Source organism: Pteropus alecto, unplaced genomic scaffold (assembly GCF_000325575.1).
Source record: "Pteropus alecto unplaced genomic scaffold, ASM32557v1 scaffold71, whole genome shotgun sequence".
NCBI lineage: Eukaryota > Metazoa > Chordata > Mammalia > Chiroptera > Pteropodidae > Pteropus > Pteropus alecto.
Window position 1 is genome coordinate 1,427,917 of NW_006433024.1, and position 21,688 is coordinate 1,449,604.

The window sequence follows — 21,688 nt, forward strand, 5'->3', positions numbered from 1 at the left end:
TACTTTTGAGATGCAGCCATGTTGTTACATGCATCCATAATTTATTATAATGATAAAAGTACACAGTACCACACTGTTTTAATTACTATAGCGATATAATGTTTTGATATCTAACATCTAGCATAACAAACACTGTCCCCTTCACACTGATTATAATACCTTTTCAAAGACTAGACTATTCTCAGACCTTAATATTCTAGATATAATTAATATTGTATTTGAGTTTTAAATTTTTCAATTACCATGTTTATTGAAATTTTATTATCTTATAGATTAAGCTGAGAAGAATTTACATCTTTATAATAATTGATCTCATCATTGAAGGACGTGCTGGATCTTACCATTTATTCAAGTTTTTGTTTATGTTCTTCAGTAAAGCTTTATGGTTGTTTTAAATAGGTTCTGCAAGTTTTGGTTTACCCAAGGTATTATATTGCTGTTCTTGTCATTACTACTGGCACCTATTTTTCCATTATGTTTTCCAACTGGTTGCTACTTTTCTATTACCTTCTAATCACAGATTATTATTATTAAAATAGAGACAAATAGTCTAATTAGTTCCAATAGAATTTTTTATTGTTAGAAAAAAGCACATAACATAAAATTTACTATCTTAAACCATTTTAAAGTATACAGTACAGCAGTGTTAACTTTATGCACATTGTTGTGCAACAGATCTCTAGAACTTTTTCATCTTGCAAAACTGAAACTCTATATTGAACAATTTTCCATTATCTGCCCTTCCCCCTAGACCTTAATAACCATGTTTGACTTTCTCTTTCTATGAATTTGACTACTTTAGATACCTCATATAAGAATGAGGCAGTATTTATCTTTTTGTAACTGACATTTCACTGTGTATAAGGTTGTCAGGTTTCATCCATGTCATAGCACATGACAGGATTTCTTGCATTTATTTTCTTGGGTTTTCTGGATGGACAGTTATGTAATCTGTAATAATTTTGACTTTATCTTTTATGACTTATGTTCATTTTCATTTCTTCTGGTATTTCATTATTTAGAAAGATTTCAGATGATATTTCATAATGTTCTATTTAAGGTGCATATTAAATTATATTTTTTTGTTTATTGAGGTTTTTCAAAATTAGAAATAGATGTTAATAGATGACTTATGGTGAAATATTTTTGAAATTTTGGAATAAACTCTACTTGACTGTAGTGCATTATTTTTTTAAAATATTGATCAAATAGCTATGGCCATGCTACCCTGAACAAGCCCGATCCCATCTGATCTCGGAAGCTAAGCAGGATCGGGCCTGATTAGTACTTGGATGGGAGACCACCTAGAAAGACCAGGTGTTGTAGGTGTAAAAAATTAAAAAATGAGGAATTCTAAGCTGATAAGGTCCTCGCAATCTGTGAGGTCAACCAAAGGTTTCCTCAATAAATAAATAAATAAGTAAATAAATACGTCAAATAGGTTTGCTAATATTTCATTTGATATATTTATACCTATAATCATGAACTTGGAGTTTTCTTTAATTGCTATCTTTGTGAAATTTTGGGGACTATTCTCATGTATCATTGGGAAACCATGTTTTTCTGTTCTCTGGAGCTGTTTAAATGTATAGCATACTTGCTCCTTAAGAGGTGAACTTAGCACACCTGTATATTGGTTTTGTTCCAAAGATTTCTATAGGAGGTGTCAGCCATGAAACTTAGAAAATAAATCAGGTTTGTTGGAGTATCATTTATATAGAGTAAAATTCACCTTTTTAGATGTAGAGTTCAGTAAGTTTTGTTCTATATGCTGTCATGTAAGCACCAATCAATTATCCTCCAATTCCTATAGTGCTAGCCCCTATTCCTATAGTTTTGCCTTTTTTAAAATGTCATATAATGTTAGCTATAGTTGGTCTTTATAAAGATGAGGAAGTGCACTTTTATTTTTAGCTGGCTGAAAATGTTATCATGAATAGATGTTGGATTTTGTCATATGCTTTTTTGCATCTATTGATTTGACTATCAGGTGTTTTATTTTGAGTCCATTGACCTGATTGATTAAATTGATTAACTTTCAGATGGTGAATCGACCTTGCATTTTTGGGATTAACTCTATTTTTTTTTAATGCCTACAGCAGCTGGTATTCCTAGGTGGTCTCCCATCCAAGTACTAACCAGGCCCGACCCTGCTTAGCTTCCAAGATCAGGTAAGATTGAGCACGTTCAGGGTGGTATGGCTGTAGACTAGAGATTAACTCTATTTGTTCATGATTTATAATCTTTTACATATCGATGGATTCTATCTGGTAAAATTTTGTTATTTTTAAGAACGTTGTGTTAGTATTTATAAGGGATATTAGCTTTTTTTTTTTTTTTCCTATAATGTCTTTCTCTGAAGGGCTTGCTATCAGGGTAATGCTGGCCTCATAAAATTACTTAGGAAATGTTTTCTCCTCTTTTATTTTAGTATGAGATTGTATAAAATTGGTATATTTCTTTCTTAAATATTTGGTAGAAATCACCAGCAAACCCATCTAGGCCTAAAGTATTATTTGTGGCAAAGTTTTGTTAATAAATTTAATTGCTTTAATAAATAAAGACAATTCAAATCATCTATTTCTTCTTGAGTAGTTTACGTCTGTCAAAGAATTTGTCCATTTCACCCAAACTATCAAATTAATTGGCACAAAGATGTTTACAATATTACCTTATCATTTTAATTTCTGTAGGGCATATATTGAGGTCTTCTCTTTCATTCCCAATATGGCTAATTTGTGTCTCCCCTCTTTTTTTCTTAATCAGCGTGGCTAGAAATTTATCTGATTAATTGATTTTTTTAAAGAACCACTTTAACTTCATTGATTTTCTCTATTAATTTGTTTTTAATTTTATTGATTTTTACTCTTATTTTATTATGTCCTCCCTTTGCTTAATTTGGTTTTAATTTGAAAATATTGTTTTAGTTCCATAGATATTATCTTGATTATAGCACTTACTTGTTTTCCAATATAAACATTTAGTGTTTGTTATACATATTCCTCTTGGCTACGTCAATAGTTAGAGTTTTTAATGGGAACATGAACTTGCTTCATGCTTATTAATTTATCTAGTCTAGATTAGATGGACAGATTTCTAAATGCTTAATGACAGTGTCTGCATTCGTTATCATGGACCAATCGTAAACATTTTCATCAGTTGGTTGCATATGAGTATCTCTGATTTAGAAAATGGGACCTGGGGTTCGAAACCAGGTTTGCTCACCACATGGATGAAGAGGCGAAGGCTGGAATGAGAATACTGTACCTGTGACCTCTAGGTCAGCCAACCAGAAAAAGAGAAGGAAGGTACTTGTGGAAACAGTAACCTTTAACACCGACACAACCAGGAGAGAGAAGTGGCTCCCAGGAATCAGACTCTAGCCCTCTTCCACCTTAGGGAGAAGTTCATGGGAGGAGGTGCTAACAGTGCAATTCTAATACCCAAAAGAAAGTAGAAATTTGCATCCTTCAGATCTATATAAATAAGGAGAAAAAAAGACAATGGTCCCACTCTCCTTGTCACTCTCCCCAATTCCCATCTACTTCCCCAACCTACACAACCTTAGATATAAACTACATTTAATACAGTTTACTAACTAAGCTCACAGTACTTAAGTGCTATGCCTAAATGCAACCAGCTTGTTAATATTAACAAGAGAGAATGAAAGATTTCTGACTTTTCATCTAATGTACTCTTTCCACAATGTTAAGTTTAATCATTTTCCCCTTGGCTTTCTGCTTATAACCAAAATGTGTATGGGATGGGGGTGAGGGTGAGTAGGGGAGAGAGAGAGAAAGGTAGATTTTAATTATTTAAAGATTTTTGATTAATTGGCTTCTAGTTAATAGAGTAAATGTCATATCAAAGAGTTCTGTTTTAAGAAATAGAAATTTTAATATACCTCATTAATAGTTATGTCAAAGTCACTTAAGTTTGGAGCCTGGACCTGACTCAAACGTGTGTTCTTTTTGCTTTGTTTTGTTTTTTCTCACATGTGATTACAAGCCCTAAATTATAAACACACTCGGCTTTTGAGTCCCAAAGGCATAATTTTCTTGCTATTTTCTCAAACACATAATACTTGCCCCTAGAGTACTGAACCCAAGACACACGGATCTAACTAACTGCTCTTATTTTCACTTTATAAGAGGACTGAGGGCTTTCATGGCATAGTGGGTCTGTTTGAAGCTCAAACTAGTGTTGAAAGAGCAATTGCTGCTCTTACTAAATTGTCCCAAGAGCAAGGAGTCAGCCTGTTCTCTCTTTTGCCAGTCAGCCTCCCACTCCCATCCACACCCCCTTTACCAAAGCAGAGGAGTATGCATCTATCTGCATAGTCATTAGTCTGGAACTGGCTTTCTCTTCCCCCATTCTACTTTCTGACAAAGGATTTGTGACAAAAGACTTTCTTCCCAGTTTGTAAAAACAGTTGTGTAAAACTTGGACTGTAAAGTCACAGTTGACTGCTTTAATGTGGAACAGCTGGGAGGGTGTAGACACACTGGCAGGTTGAGACAGGGACTGGGAATGGTCCCCCATTCTGCAATGGGTCGACTTAGTCACACCACCTGCTGCCCCTATTATTTCAAGAGCAAACCAGTCATGACAGCCTCAACAGACGGACACACGGCACCAGACGGTGCAAGGGAAGTTAAGAAAAGATAAATTAAGTGATCAATAAAGATAAGGGACCTGCTCAGTAGTAAATGGTGCTGACAGACCAGACAAAACATGAAGCAAACGGGAATTTGATAATGTGGAGTGTGCTGAGCTTAGTGTCCACCTTCATAGTATTGACATTTCGGAGATCACTGGAACTTTGGCAGTGGATTTTCCTGGCTGGGCTGACTTGACTTGAAAGTGGTTGCTTTTTTCTTCCCCTTGTACATATAGAAGTATTCAGGGCCCAGTTTAGAAGTATATAGTAAGTCATATACATGGAGGAGGTTACTGCTGGCATTGACTCAGGCTAAAGAGTGCATATGGGTGAAATCTGAGTTAAGGTTCACAAAACTGCCTCTTTCATTTGATTTATTCGTTGAATATTTATTCACTTATTCATTCTGTCTAATCTTTAATGAGCATCTATTAGGGACCAGGCACAGTGCTAGGCCCTAATGGGATGGAGTTATGGTAGTTGTAGTAGTGATGATGGCATAGAACTGCAGCCATTTCCCTAGAGAATATGTAGATTAATGAAAGAGATGGCCCATTCCACTCTTAATATCCCATCCCCCAAACCTGTTTAGACATAGTCTGTGAAGTACTATAGTGGAGGGATGTACATCATGCTAGAGAGCAACTAAATCTCCTTGAAGGAATCAAGAACACTTTTACAGTGGAGGCTAAGAGGTAGATGTTCAGAGAAAGGCATTTCTAGCAGAAAAAGCAGCACGAAAAAGAGAGATGTGACAAATTTGAACTTCTGTCTCAGATCTCGGGAGTTCTCAAAGCCATAGGCTACTCAAGGTTGAATGATTTGAATAGTATAGTTTTATTAATGAGGATATAGTAGAGGAGAATGAATATTCAAATTAATTTTTTGAGACAAAATCTAATATTTCCAACCAAGAAATTTTGGGCTTTTCCATAAGGTTGCTCAGGTTTTGTCTCCATGTGTTCCTGGGGTCTGTGCTTTTTTTCTCTGCCATCAGCAGAAAAGTCTGAGACACACATACGAGGTGTTCAGTTTGGTGTAGCTAGAAATTGAGGTAGTAAGAAGAAAGGATCGGGAGAAACAGAGAAGAGAGGAAGAACATGGCTGGTCAGAGAGGGGGTGGCCTTAGTGGGAAGGATCTTGATGCCTCCCATTCAGATAAAGTACTTTTACAGAATTATTTCATTTGACTTTCATCATAATTCCATCTATGACTTTGAAGTAAGAATAACGTAAGCACATCTGTGGATTTCTTTTTTTATATGAAGTATTTAACATATATTATTATGTATTACCATCTTAAAATTTGTTAGTGATATCTCCCTCCTCATTTCTGATCTTGTCAATCCGTGCCTTTCTGCTTTCTTTTTCTACTTGTTCAGTCTTGTAAGAGTTCTCTCATTTTTATTATTCTTTTCAAATTTCAGCTTTTAGTTTTTTAATTTTCTAATTCTTTGAGATAGATTCTTAGATAACTAATTTCTTTTTGCTAAAATTATCCTTCTAAGTATAGCTTTATGATATCTCCTAAGTGTTGGTATGTGATATTTTTATTATCATTTACTTTAAAATATTTTAAATTTACTTTGTAATTATTTTGACTGGGGTTTTTTGTTTAATATTTGAATTTAAGAAAGGCTCTTTGACCATAGCAAGAAGAGTGAACACAATGGGAGAATGAGAAAAAGAAACTAAAATTATCGAGCGCCTACAACGTGCCAAACACCTTTACGTTTATTATCTTATATAGGTTTGGCTGTAGGTGACAAAAAACTCAAAATAAGACTAGTTTAAACAAGGTCGATTATTTTGAGTTGTTTGTGAGATGTTCAGAAGGAGTCATTGTAGGACTGGTACAGGAGCCCAACTATATCAGGATTTAGGCTTTTTCAAAAAGCTTTCTGTTCAATCATCCCCAGGGGCCAAGAAGTTTGTTGAGGTCTAGCCTTCAGGCTTTTGTTCCAAAAAATAGGAAAGATTAAAGAAGGGCCATGGAACACTGCTAATTCTATCTTACTAACCAAAATTTAGTCATGTGACCATAATTAGCTGCAAAAGAAGCTGGGAAATGTAGTCTTCTAATTAGAATGCTGTATGTCCAGATAAAAAGGGAGAATTGATAATGAGCTCCAAAACTAATTTTGCCATAGAATTATTATCTAAGTAAGAAGGCAGTTCAGAGAAGTCAATTATTTGTTCCAAGTCACAAAAATATAAAACTAGAGAGCCTAGGTTCAATTCTAGTTCTTCCTGAATCTGAATCCGATGCTTCTATTACAGTGCTCCACCCTGGACATGGCCTGTGGGAGTACCAAATAGTGGTGGGAGGTGCTGGGTGAAAAGTGATAAACTTAAGGCTGAGAAAATAGGAGTATATTGAATAGTATACTAAAGATCAGAATTGAAGATAAAGAATCTTATACCATATTTTCAGTAATAATAATAAACTACCATTTCTTGAAACATGACTACATACAAAGCTTTATCCTACATTAGCTCATTAATTCTTCCAAATTTGGGAGAGAATTATCATTATTTCTTATTTATAGATGATGAAACTAAGACTCAAAGGGGTTAAATAATATGCCCACGTATGACTCTCTCAGTGCTCTATTTTTATGCCATCTCTCTCAATATATCATTAGAAAACAATTTTGATTTATGGGTTTTTATTTAGCTACAGTTTTTCTGAAATAGTATCATTAATTCAGATCCGAAAGAAAACTTGGTCCTCACTGTTCAATTTCCTCTTCACTAATATGAGGACACTAAATCACAGAAATGTTACCACAGCATCAATATCAATGACAATAATTACAGTTACAGTTTTTTTGAGTGCTATAGGGTTAGTAAGTCTTTAGCTTCGTCTCTCAAGGCCGAGCCTACTTCCACTAACATTCCATGACCCCTGTCAAGGGAAGAAGAGTTGCTAATCTGAATAATAGGAATCTAAAACATTCACCAGGCCATGGTTACTGATAGACAGGGTCATTGTGTTAGTAAACCCCTACCATTTCCTCCTACCTCTGTGTGAAGGGAAGATTCAGACAGGGCTCAGCACATAAAGATGTGTCCAACCATCTCTCTCTTCCTCTTTCCTTCCACACCCCTCTCCTCCTTCCGATTTTTCTTTCTCTTTCAAAACCTGGCTAACTTTTTCTTCCTCTTATTTTGGACCGTCTTCCCCCATGAATCCACCAGAGGGGAGACAATTCTGAGATTTAAATTTGGGAGGAGAGTGTAAAGGCTCTGCCTAATGCTAAAACTAAAACCATGCGTTTCACCACAGCTTGTCCAGAACTCAGGACGGGCGTGTGCAAACAGCTAATGCCAAAATGAGACTTTGATTTCCATTCTGTTTTCGTTCCTCATGCGTTTAGCTTCTTCAGAAGGAGGGGTGATTGTAGGGCAGGATTTGAGCATGTCTAGGATCCTCGCTCCAATATTATGAATTCATCTTTCACCAATAAGAAGAGTTTACTATATACCAGGCACTGCTCAGCACTTAATATGCAGGATCTCACACAGTCCACACAACAGTCCTCTAAAAATGTTCTTACTACTGGTGAGGAAACCAAGATTGATGGAGTCAAGGCCCTGCCTGGGGTGTGCCAGTGCCACCAGGATCAAAACCCAGGTCTGTCTGACTCCAACCCCTGCTCTTTCTGATGGCTTATATCGGTCCTCTACAATGTGCAAAGGGAGCCACATGTGCCAATCTGGCCTTGACGGAGAGCTGTGGCAATTCTAAATTAAGTGGAGGGTCCCCATTTTCTAAAGCTGTTCTATTAGTGGCCATCCTAGGCTTTGATTAATGTTTTGCATCTGTGAGCTTATTACAAACCAAGCCAGCTGCGGAACTATTTCTTGTTATGAGCTGCGCTCTATAACTTTAGTCCTGAGAAGGCCATGGTACATTAGTGTAGCCATATCTGTTTAATAGGCACACCACATCCAAAAATGATTTCAGCAAACAACTGGAAGTGTTATGACAGGGTGGGGGATGTACCAGGAGCAATCATCTTTTGCTTCTTTTGGCTGTTCTGCCTTTGTGTAGTCAGGCTTTTCTTAGCAATTGCTGAAGATGTTTTTCCTCCTCACACTTGCTGATTCAAATAAGTGAGATACTGACGCATCATGGAAAAGCCTATAGCAAAGTGGCAGAAGACACCAATCCAGTCCTAATCCAGGTTCTTCTCCATACTGGCTTTGGACCTCCCTGATGCTTAATTTTCCTGCATACCTGTGTCTTTAGCCACTTACTAGGAATGACAGAAATGCCACTGAGTTCTAGTGAGTTAATAATGTATATGAGTGTGCTGTGAAATAACCAAACAAATGTCATTTTTGGATAATGTTTTCCACACAAGAGTATGAGTGTTTTGAAAAAAAAAAAAGACCATGTCTTATTTACCTTAGTTCACCTGTAACCAGGGAGAATAACACCTATTCTACTAGATTCTTAAAAGAATTAAATGAAATATTCCATGTGAAGCACCTAGCCATGAAGCCTACATAATTAGGTGGTAAATAAATATGAAATCCTTCCCACCTAACTCCTCTGTTTTATGTCCCCAGATCTTAGCACATACTAAACATTAATCAATATTGAGGTAGGCAGTACAACATATCAGTTAATAACAGCAACAAAATAATCATCATTATTACTTACTTATAGTAACGTGCAGACCCTGTAACAGGCAGTATTCTAAGCATTTTATGTATATACACTCACTTAATCCTTATAACCACTTTTTGAGAGACCTGTTTCACAGATGGGAAAACAGGCAGAGGTTAGTACACTTTCCCAAGGCATCACAGCTAACAACTAGCAAAGCCCAGATCTGAACATGGACTGTCTGGCTCCAAAGTTAAGAGCATAGACCACAGACCATGTGTTCAATTGTGAATGGACAAATTTTCTTTACAGCTCCTCTCAGCAAGAGGCAGAATCTATTTTCCCATCCTTCGAGCTGTAGCTGACCTTCTGTCTTGCTTCGGTCAATAGAATGCAGGGGAGTAACTACCAGTTCTGAGCCTAGATCTCAGTAGGCTTATACCTTCTGCTCTCACTTTCTTGAAAGGCTGCCACCACAAGTCTGCATTAACCTCCTCAAGGATGAGGTAGAGAGAGGGCCAGCTGTCCTAGCCATCCCAGCTGAGGCATATACCTGTGAGTGACACCATCCTAGACCATCCAGCCCCAGCCACACCAGCCCAGACCTCCAGCCAAACCACAGAATCATGAGGAATAATATGATTGTTGTTTTAAACCATGATTGTAGTTTGCCTTGGTTTATTATGTAGCAAGAAATCAGACCAGTGTGGCTGCTCTGCTTAGAAGCTGTGTGTCCTTGGGTATGCTGTATAGTCTCCCTGAGCCTTTTTCATTATGTATAAATGAGAATAATTATTCCCATTTAACAGGACACTGAATGTTTGGCACCTGCTATATGGTAAGTATGTACTCGAAAATGTTAAATTCCTTTCCCATGAAGGATATATTATGCAAAGATAAGCTTATGAGAAATACGAAGTGGCTAGAAGATCAACTGTAGATCAGGGTTATGAAAATTTAAGAATATGATAGGTCAGAAATGCTTGGAACAGGTAAGCAGGCATATTGAATTTTTGCTAGGAGAGGACTTACAGAGTGTTGGTTGCATCACTAGAGTTGAGGATGTAGAAGGTTCATTTTACTCTTGAGATTCAATGAATCTCTGGCTTCAAGAATCATCATATGAGCCACAGTAAAACTTTCTCCTATTTTCTTCTTCTATCTTTCTAACGAGATTTCTTTTAATCCCCACTGGCAATACTGGGTCGTGGTTCAAATCTTGCGTGTTTAGTTAGGTGAGCTTCTTTCTAACCCTAACTTAAACTCAGCGGAGGGTAGGGGCTCCAAAAAGTTAGCCGAAGGGAGCATCAAGCACAGGGGATCCAATTGCTTTTACTAACAACTTTACCAGAAGTGGAAAAAATGTTTAAAATATTAAAGGCAGAGGGAGATAGAAATGGAAACGTTTTGTTCAATGATTTGTAAGACATAAATATGCCCATAGGATGGTTATTGTATGGTGTTTATATTTAGCCATTTGGTTTTCTGGCTTGCTATTTTGTTTCGTTCGTTTCATTTTTACAGATTTGATTTGACTGTGGGAAACCTTTTGTAACAACTAGTATTGCTTTTCTCTGCTATTGGTCTCATTTGAATCCCTTAATCTCACTAAAAGATTCCACTAAAAACCCTGCAAATGACCTAACTCAGACATTCAGACTTGCATTTGGGGTATCTTTTCATTTGTTCCTTCATTAATGACCTTTAAAAACATAAACCCAACTGAAATGGAATATTTCAGCAAGTGATGAAACTACTCGCACAGTTTCACATCAGCATTTGGGCACGGGGCTGGGGGCTATGGCTTTTGATAAAGAAAATCGAAAATATAAAAAAACCTTCACAGAATCTACATGAGTTGAAATATTCTCTTATACTTCTCCAATATTTTTAAAGAAGAAAAAGAAAATTCCCAAATCCACATTTTTTCTTCTGCATGCTCTGGCTTCAAGCTCTGGCCTTGTGATCGGTCTGCATTTTCCTTCACTCTTTGCTGGTGCAAGTCCTCATTCCAGGGCTTTGCAAACCCCAGCACTGCTGATGAATAAACATCGTTCTGTCTGTGGCGCCTCATACACTTTGGAGACAATGTTTAGCTTCAAAGTTTTCAGAATTGCCCAGTCCGGTTTTGTTAACAACATTAGTGGGGCTGCATTGTCGGGGTGAGGGGCGACACAATGGCGCATCTCTTACATCATCAAGCACAAGGAGCTCTGTCTCCAGCTGTACAAACAGCACAGGAAATGGATTTTTTCTTCGTGTTATTTTTCGTCTATTAAAATTATGCAAACCCGGCACATACAACAATTGCTTTGTGAAGCCTCTGAAATGTCTAACCATTCATTTCCCAAATAAGGAGCCTGCGGTGCGTTTGATGCTGAGGATTGTTAATCCCAAATGTGGAGGACTAATAAAAATAATCAAAAAAGGGCTCCAGAAGTGTTGATAAATTTCAATTATCTCTTGCTCTCTATCCCCAGGATAGGACTAGGCAGGATGGGGCTGCCTTCAAGTAGTACTTGAGTCAGGGCTGCATTTTCTTTTCCCTGGGCCTTTAGTCACCAATGTCTCTCCTTTGTGGCTGAATCGCCTTAGCGGGGCTGGTGTTTGGAGGTGCTCAGGGCCTGAGGAGACAAAGCAGGCCCGCTTCACAAAGGCGAGAGAGCCAAAGAAAGCAAAATTGAATCTCTAGCACCCTGCTCCTGAGTAAACAGACAAAACTAATGGGTCTGCCATTTCTCCTCCCATCCAATTACTGGGCTCCAGTAGAGAGAATATGGCAACATCAGCTCACACAAATTCTAATACTCTTAATCCCTTCCATACATATAAACCTCACATCTACCCACATGACTTCATTACCAAAACCACCCAGGCAGGCAGTGTGAAGGAATGGGCCAAGCAGCTGCAGAAACCTGCCTTCTTCAAGTTTTAATCAGCTAATGAGGGACATGCAAATGAAAAGCTTATGGGATTATGGCTTGTCGGACAGCAGTTCACCCCTAGTGATAGAGGACTAATACAGGTGTTAGTAAACGCGTTATTACCCCCAGCCTAATTTAGGCCTATTCATGCTGTGTTGCACTCTCAGCCCCACCGTTTGTCCTCATACTGGGGGCCCAGCAGGAGCCATCTTTAGGCCTGTGGTAGGTCTGACATGAACTTCTCGCTAAAGATATGAAGTTAATAAATCCAGCCATTGGGTGTTTAGGCATACACAGCAACATGAGAGAGGCTTTTTTCCTTTCCCCACAGGGAGAAGGGCCTGAGAAATTCTGATGGAGCAGTGAGAGGGAATTTTATTCAACATATTCACCACTTCTGCCTTTCCAGATTCCATCAAGCCAACACTCTCTGAGAGTTGCACCTATTTCATGATTTCTGTTTGTGTGTTTGTTTGTGTGTTTTTTATGTGGCTCAAGGCAGTAACCTGGTTTCCCAGGGTCCCCCTGTACAGAGGATGAACCTGTACAGAGCTACCTGTGGAAGATGCAGCTTAGGAGACGTGTCTGAGTCTGACTGGCTTCAATCGGGCAGTTTCTTTGGAGAGGTTACTTACCAGACAGGGTCCGATTCCCAACTCTGCCCGCTCGAAGCCTAATAGAGGTCCATACTCCTTTTCTGCAATTCTGAAATCCCCCAAGCTCAAAAAATCAGAGTGTCTTTTTCCACAACTCATTTGGCAGCAAAACCTGGAATAAATTATGAGGCTTCTTTTAACCTTTATACCCCATTGAGGTGCTGTTGTAGACACTGCTGAGGGTTTTATAGAATGTGTGTTATATGTTCGATATTATCATTCTCAGATTAAAAAAAGAAAAATCTGAATCCTGAAACATATCTGGCCCAAGGATTTCAGAAAAAGAATTATGGAGCTGAATAATTAGTTAGCCCAGATGCAATCAAGCATTAGCAGACTTATTTATTTACTCTTGTTTATTTAACAAATTTTCATTAAATACCTACATGTGGCAGGCACAGTGGGCGATGCTGAGTCACAAAGAAGTTGGTAGTTTAACAATTAGCTCTCTGGGAGCAAAAAAAAGACCCTGATTTGTAACATCTGCTGATTTCTGTGGTGTAAACACTCCTACAATGGCTGATATCAAATAGCCAATGTTACGTCAGCCGCCTTGCAAAAACTCTTGAAAAGTTAACAATTACTTCTTGCAAGCCGGTACAAGCTGACCCCAGTATATCACTGGGCATAAGCCTTGTCCTCACGTTACTTACAGTATGGCCAAGTAGTTCTCGAAGGGACTATGTGAGGACAAAACTATTTTAACTTTATACTAAGATGCTATTTGCCTTTTTTCACTATGTTGACGTTTACACTGATGGTGCAAAAATGGTGGTAAAACTGGAGGCTTAGTACAAATCAAGGTGGTAAAATGCTAGTCTAATCTTTTGTGTTCTTCACCACCACACATTTGCAGAAAAAATTCTAGAGTCTCTTAAAAATTTCCTTGATGAAGCAGTAGAAATTATTCGCTTTTTAACTCTTGACCCTTGAATACATGTCTTTTTAATATTCTGTGAGATGACTGGGAAGTACATATAAAGCACTTCTTCCTACCTAAAGCATGATGATTACCTCAAAGTAAAGCACTGTGGGTTCAAGTTCTGAGACGAACTAGCTGCTTTTTCATGAAATGCCCTTTTTACTTAAAAGAGCGACCGGTAGACAAACTGTGCTTATTTGGTCTTCAGGTGAAAAGGATTTCATGTTGCTAAGGAATGGGGTTTCAGGCGTGTCATTGCTTTGGCAGCATTTTATTTTATCTTACTTAGAAGGTGTGTGATTCACATTTCCGTTTTCTGGATACCGTATCATTTAGACTAATTAAGGCAACGTGCTATCCAAAAAAATTCTCTTTGCAATTCCTTCTGTAAATTGAATAATTGCCACCACCACTACCACTGCCCCCCGCCAAATTTATCTTAAATCTGGTTCCATACACTATAGTTTCTAAATTTTATGGATTATAGCTTTTGAAGTTACTTTCATGTACAATAGCTTTGGTTTTTAAAATTTTTCCAGCCTGTCCTTGCAAAATTAAGGTAATTATTTAATTGGTGCCATTTTTATATGGATTCGCTAATGTGATCCTTTGCATTCTATCTATCCCAACGTCTTCATAATTTAGAAAAGTGATATGAGAGTTCTGGTGCTAGATTAAATTGACCAGGGCCCTTTTCAGAGTATGTTTTACAAATGCCCAGAGAAATTTTTCTCTTCTTTCAAAACTGCCATTTTCCAAGTCCATGATCTCATTGAGCTAGAATTCCATCTTTAGAGAGCAATGCAGCCAAAGCCAGTGCTTAAGTGCTTTGCAAGATGACTGAAGAAAAATTTTTGGCCTTGGAGTATATGAGGTTAGGGATGGGGGCAGGTGTCCAATTACACTTCTTTTCTCAAACTCTAAAATTGTCTCCTTCTTCCTGCCCTTGCCCCAAGCCTACATTTCACTGGAAAATGCGTTGCCCTAAAGAGTGAAAAAGATATTGGAAGTATTTAGATTCCAGAGTACTGGGCAACCATATGGACTTCTTGGTGGTTCTGTTTGGTCTCAGTGGAAGAATAACTCCAAATGAAAGGTTATTGAACTGGGGGTCATACCAATATGATGTTGGTTCGTTCTTAGAACACGAAATGAAACTTAAGTGTTTTTTTTTCTGTAATTGTCTCCTTAAAATTGGGGGAAATTTTTTGACCTTTTTGGTTGCTTTTAGAGAAGAGAGGACCTAACTAAATTTCTTGAATTCTTCCACACAAAAGCCTCCTTTTGTTCCCTAAATACTTTTGCTGGTGGAAATAAAAACTCAGTAGACTAAGTCCTTCAGCAAATGTTCTAAACACCTAATTTGGGCCAACACCTTTTCTTGGGATTGGCCTGTTAACCTTTCACCCTTTACCCAGCCTGCCATGGGGGAATGATCCTCTTAGAATCCTCCCCAGGCGAGGCTACAAAGTGGGATGCTTAAGTCTATTTAACCTGGGGATTTGGGGAGGCAGCTTTTTTGCATTGCATTATTCATCATCGCCATTTGTTTTCTATAGTTCCTCCCAATCAGTTGGCCAGAGCTTTGAAAATGCATGTGATTTTAATGCCTTGTAGACCATTCCTCTATTCTGAGTGAGAAAAACAAGAACAGGCTCATGACACTTTATAAGATACCATCATACTTGCATATTCAGACATAGTCCATAAAAAAATAGATGTCCCACATATTATAACGTATGTGAATAATAACAACTGAAACTTGTTGCACCCTTCAGAATTTACAAGATATTTTCTATGTCTAATCCTTCCAATAAACCTGTGAAGTAGATGGCAATTATAAATGTCCATTTTACAGATGAACAAACTGAAGTTGAGGGAACAAAAGGAAGTTTCCAGAGTTGCTCAATGCAGTAAAACTGATGTATTGCCTGTTTCCATTTGCTTTTCCACCTGAATAATAAGCTTTATAAATTTAAATAACTCGCTTTTCAATTTAATTCATTTTTATTGATAAACAACTAACCAAGGAAAGTAAGACTTACCATAAGTCTACTGTTCTGATAATATAAGATTGGCAAGAACATAGAAAAATAAAAGAAAAACAAAGCATCGGAACCAATTAGAAAATCTTAAAAAAGATCTGATGCATTTGAGAACTTAAAGTATAAGATGTGACATTCTATTTCAGTAAAAAGAGATGGTTCATTTTATAAATCCTATTGTCTACCTTCCTGGAAGAAAAAGACCCCTTAATTCTCATCTTATGTAAAAACAAAAATTTTAAAATAGATTAAATATTCAGTGTTTTAAAATAAAATTTAGAAAAATATCTGTAGAAGCCTGTTATGTGGGAGACTTTCCTAATACAGGAAACCATAAGCCATGAAGGAAAAGAGATTTTCTTTTAATAAGGCAAATTATAACATGGCGAAATCAAAAAACAAGTGGTAGCCTAGAAAAAATAGGAAGTATATGGCAAATAAAAACTTAATATTTCTATTATACGAAATGCTCCTACATATTTTAAAAGGCAAACTTTAGAATTGGGCAAATAATATAGAGAATTCACATAAGAGGAAATCCAAAGCTACTAAAACACAGGAAAAAAAGGCTGAACCTCAGTAGTCATGGAGATGCCAAATATGGTAATGATGGTGTACCACTTTGACCCATCAAAATGGCAAAACAAAAAGAGCAATGCTATTGTGAATTGGAAAGGAAACCGGCCTTCCTATAAATGAATGAGATGTGAGAATTTGTCAGTTAGTACAAACTTTTTGAAAAGTAGTCTGAGAATATATATTACAATATACTTCATTTTAATGTGTTAAACTTCCATTTGGCTTAGCAATCTTACTTTAAAAAATACGTCCGTAGAAATAAAAATATCAACAATAAGGTTCGAATTTCAGGGTGCTTATTTTACAAAAACAAAAATAAAATAAAACGGAAACTATTCATTAATAGTGGTATATGGTAACCGATAAAATAAACGAGTGTATCTATAGAATAGTTTTCACCCTCTAAACAAATTAAGTTATATCTTTATCTCTTAACCCAGATGGACCATTTTATATTTTTTAAATTAAAAAAAAAAATAGATAAATGAGTATGGTATGATATATTTTTACTTTATTTAACTTTACAAATGTATGTGTATGTGTGTGTATGTGTCTATGTAAGAAAGAATTTATCTAAGCCAGTTTAGCCATGGCCCACTTTTAGGGTCATATTAGTATGAATTCATAATTGGTAAAACCCTTAAAAGTTTTAGGTAGGTGAAGTTAGTTATTCCCCAACAGTCTCACTACTGGGTTGTAGGAAAGCAAGTTTCTGACTCAGTTCTGTTGCATATATGAACATTCATTAGCAAGCAAGCACAAACAGGTCACATTGCCAGTTCTGGAAACTCAATGAGGTCTAGGTCTGTCTAGTAGTTGTTTACTCACTATCTTGCACGACAATTTCCCTTGAGCCAGATGTGACAATACTGCAGGGGCAGAGTTCTGTTTCCCTTATGCTCTATATTAGGCCATCAGAAATCCCTCAAAACAAATAGGACCAGTACCCTTTAGGATAAAGTCACAGATACCATCCCTAAGGGAGCAAGCTATAAACCTTACCAGAGTCTTAAATGCTATCTGTGCAAGGAAGTGGAGTGTCTCTAAAAGAGTTTAGACAAACTAGAAATAATTAAATTCAACCAATTTCACCAATGAGAACTTATTTTTAACATTTATTATGCTAACAAGCCACTAACTTCACCTGTGAAAAACCCATTTCTGATATTCACTATACAAATCAGCAAAATATCCTTGTATCAATCAAAGATGAAGATGCTGAAGCAGTAATAGTAGCCGCATCTGGATTAGGACATACTGTTCTTGGTTTGTGACTTTAAATCAATACACACACACACACACACACACACACACACACACACACACACTATCACACTGTCTATGTCCAAGTATTTTAAAACAAACTAGCTACATCATAACAGTATGACAAGAAAAGGAAGTTTCTAATCTTATAGATTCAAAAGCAATCTGTATTGATTGAGTAGAAATGGAATGAAATGGAGAATACTAACTTATTCTTTATAGGCCTTTATATTATTTCATATGATACAACACATTCATTATTTTTGTACTTTAAACATCTTAGAAACATTTTTTAAAAGAGATGATAACTTTACAAAAGTAAAAACAAAATTGCCTTTACACATGCTCTTTTTTCTACATGGAACATCTCGCATGTAGAGAGGGATCTCTTCCTCCTCCCCAAGTTTTTGGTTTAGATCCCTTATGTCCTTTGCGAAGCCTTTTCTAACTCTCCAGAGAGTCATGAGTTTGTTCTTTATGCTCCTAAAGCACCCTAAACATTTTCTAGTACAACATTATAATGTAACAATTTCTGTTTGTCTGTTTTTCCTGTTAGATCATACATTTTATGAAAGCAGGAACTTTACCTTATTCAACTCTGTATCTCCCAACACCATGCCGAGCAATAGTGGCCACTTGACAAATATGTGCTGAATTCATGAAAGGATATATGAATGAATGAGTAAATGTTATATATAGCATTTAGTTTTTCATGAGACTTTTGCCTTCGCAATGTTTATGACATAGACCCAATAAGATTTTAAACTTTCTTATTCAACTAGTTTCTTATCATCCTTTCATGAAAGAATATGTGGATCACTGGCATCATTTCAGTACCAACACTGCAATCCATAAGGAGGGAGTAAAAATCTCCTCCTATAATAAATTGCCAGGCATCATGGAATAGGAGAAATTACAACACTCCAAACTATAGTTTGAGTCCAGGACTCACCATTCATTAAATGTGGAATTTTGAAAGAAGCACTTACATCTCACTCTGAGTTTCAATTTTATCATGGAACTGAATGGAATAAAAATCTCTACTTCAAAGGTCTATGGTAGGGAGCATATGAAATAATATATCTGAAAATATTCTGTTAACTATAAATTGAGAGGTACATGTTTTTGATTGGGATGAAGTCTCATATTTCCTACTAGAACATTAAGGTTTATCCATTGTTCGGTCATGTACCACATTTAATCATTTGAGCACCTTGAAGGGAAGAATCATAGAATCATGAAATATTAGAGTCTGAAGGGTTCACGAAATCCTAGTTCACTCTTCCCATTTTGTAGCTAGGAAAACTGAGTTCCAGAGATATTTGATGGCTTTACTCAGCCGACAAGCAACTTAGTTCAACTGAGGTCATCATATCCAAAGGATAGTCTTAGCATCTTTTTACCAACTCACTTTTTTTGTGCCACAAAAAAGAAACTCATTTCAGGCAGAATTTGCCTGGCTTTGACAGAAACAAATACTCTTAATCCCATGTACAACACAAAGACATCTTTGAGGAATTGACTCATGTGTTGAGCAGTGAATTCAATGATTGCAATGACAAATGCAAATTTCCCTGAAGTAAATGTGTCATCTGTTAACCAATTCATAAATGAATCTTACAGCATAGTCTTCATAAGCTTGTGTAAGTCCTGTACAACACCAGTGAAATAGATATTAACAACAACGAAAAAAACCACAAAAACTCTAAAGTCTGATAATAAAAAGAAAGACTGCGAACTACAAGTCTTGCCTTCCCATTGATTTTGTGTTTGGGACAATTGTTTTGAGAGGAGAGCTTGGGGTTTTGTTTTTAGTATGGCCTTCAGGACTTTCAAAGAGAGATCATGCACATTCTTGCTTTGATCCTCACAATAGCCCTGTGATGGAAGCATGCAGTTGTCTAAGAAAATTCACTCATGTTTTTCAATTGATCTCCTCTTTTGTTTCAGGCATATTGCAGCTCGAGGAGCACACATCTCAAGTGTGAAGAGTCAGAATAATTTAGGAAGACAAATATAATGGTTGAGTTTTTCTAAAGGGGGTGTGTGTGTGTGTGTGTGTATTTATGTATTTATGTGAATGATAAAGAAATAATAAAGTGTGTGAGTGGGGTTGTGGAGAATAAAATTTCCAGTAGTTTATAGGAATAGACTACCCACAATAACTGAATTGACTATTTTAAAATGTCTATACACTTCTCTTAAGATTAAGCTAAAGACTTTGTAGCTTCAGTTTTCAGGAATATTAAATATGTCGTGGCTGTGGTAGTTGTGGTTGGATCACGTCCTCAGTAACAGACATTATCAATTTTGTGACAGCAATGTTTGGGACAATATAGTATGGTGGGTAGGGGCACTGGAGTCAGACTATTTGATGTTGGCTGAGTCACTAAACCTCTCTGCCTCATTTTCTCTTCTGAAAAATGGGTATAATAATAGTACCTACATCATAGGAATACTGTGAAATTGAATGAGTTAGTACAATATATAAAGAGCTTAGAACAGTGTCTGATACAAAGTAAGCACTATTTGTGTTTGCTATCATCATCATCATTATCATTGTTTCTGAATTTATGTTCCCAGCCTCTCTTTTCACTAGGTATTAGAATGCTAGGTAAATGTCTTATGATGTAAAGGCTTCATAGTTTGGGATCAATATTTTCTGAACCTTTTCATACAATAAATTGGTGTGGAAGTGTGTTGCAACTAATTTTGGAATTTCTTACACAGGGATTAAGAGTCCTGGCTCTGGAGCCAGACTCTATGTACAAAATTTCTCCTCTATTCCTTGTAAGCTATGTGATCTTAGGTAAGTTACTTAATTTCCTAGAGCTTGGAATAATAATGGTACCTACTTCACTGGGTTGCTTTGAGGCTTAAATGAGATAATATATGCAGAGTGTTTACTAAAGGTCTGCCATATATTCGTGGAATCTCTATTAGTCAGCATAAGAGAAGAGGAAGGATGAGAAGTATGCTTGCACTCAAAATAATCTTCCATTTTTTTAAAAAAAGGGAATCCAGAGAATTACTAAAATGTAATAGAGGCTTATTATTTGTGCTGAGTCTTATGCTAAGCTCTGCATGTGCATCATCTCATTTAATTATATCATAATAATATATGTGTATAATAACATATTATTTACATATGTATACATAGATATGTATATTATGTGTGTGTATATATGTATATATATACATACATATATATCATGGCTGGTAGATCTTTCTCATCTTTTATTCTGTGACATGACACAATTTTGAGATCATTTTTTTTCTCTTTTTCTGTATCCAATCACCATCAGGAGGGTGGGACTTACGATACTTTAGTGAGAATGCTAAATTTGTGAAAACTGTGTCAGCTATTTCAACTCTTACCAAGACAGCAAGACTCCACACTAAGGCCCCCTAGAGAAGAAGAACATTATGCATTTAACTACTAGGATATGCCTTTCATAATCAAAATGTGTTTACTTAGTAGCCTTTCCTCCCTCACTGGTTCAGTAGAAAAAATACAGATGGAGAATAAAGATAAATCCTCATTTTAGGTTGTAATATATCTTGGACTAAATTCTTGAGATGTTTCTGAGTTATCATCTCTGGTCTTTGAGAGCTAAACCTGACTTAAGTAGATAAAGTGCTCACCTGGAAAGCAATTTGATTGTTCGAAGGCATCAACCATCCTTTTGTGCTAAAGCACATCCTGGTTTGGATGTATGCCCGTGATGCCGTGTATTTAATTTGATTAATAGATATTATGAAAAATTTTATTTTTTATTATTTATTTTCACAAGCAAAATAACAATATAATACAGATTTTTGGGGGGTGAAATTATGTAGATCAGCATGGCAATAACAGAAATGTTCCATATCTGCAATGTCCTATATGATTGTCACTAGCCACATGTGACTATTGAGTACTTGAAATGTGGCTAAGTGAAACTGAGGTATCGAATTTTTAATTTTATTTGTTTCCAATTTAAATAGCCAGGTAGCACTATTATCTGTGGCATCATGGTTG

General features: G+C 36.5%; 2 pseudogenes; one reads left to right on the forward strand and one right to left on the reverse strand.

Moving 5' to 3' along the window:
* The first annotated feature begins 1,210 nt into the window (after positions 1-1,210).
* LOC112476763 lies at positions 1,211-1,329 on the forward strand (annotated as a pseudogene).
* Positions 1,330-2,090: 761 nt separating this feature from the next.
* On the reverse strand, positions 2,091-2,209 carry LOC112476748 (annotated as a pseudogene).
* Positions 2,210-21,688: the final 19,479 nt, after the last annotated feature.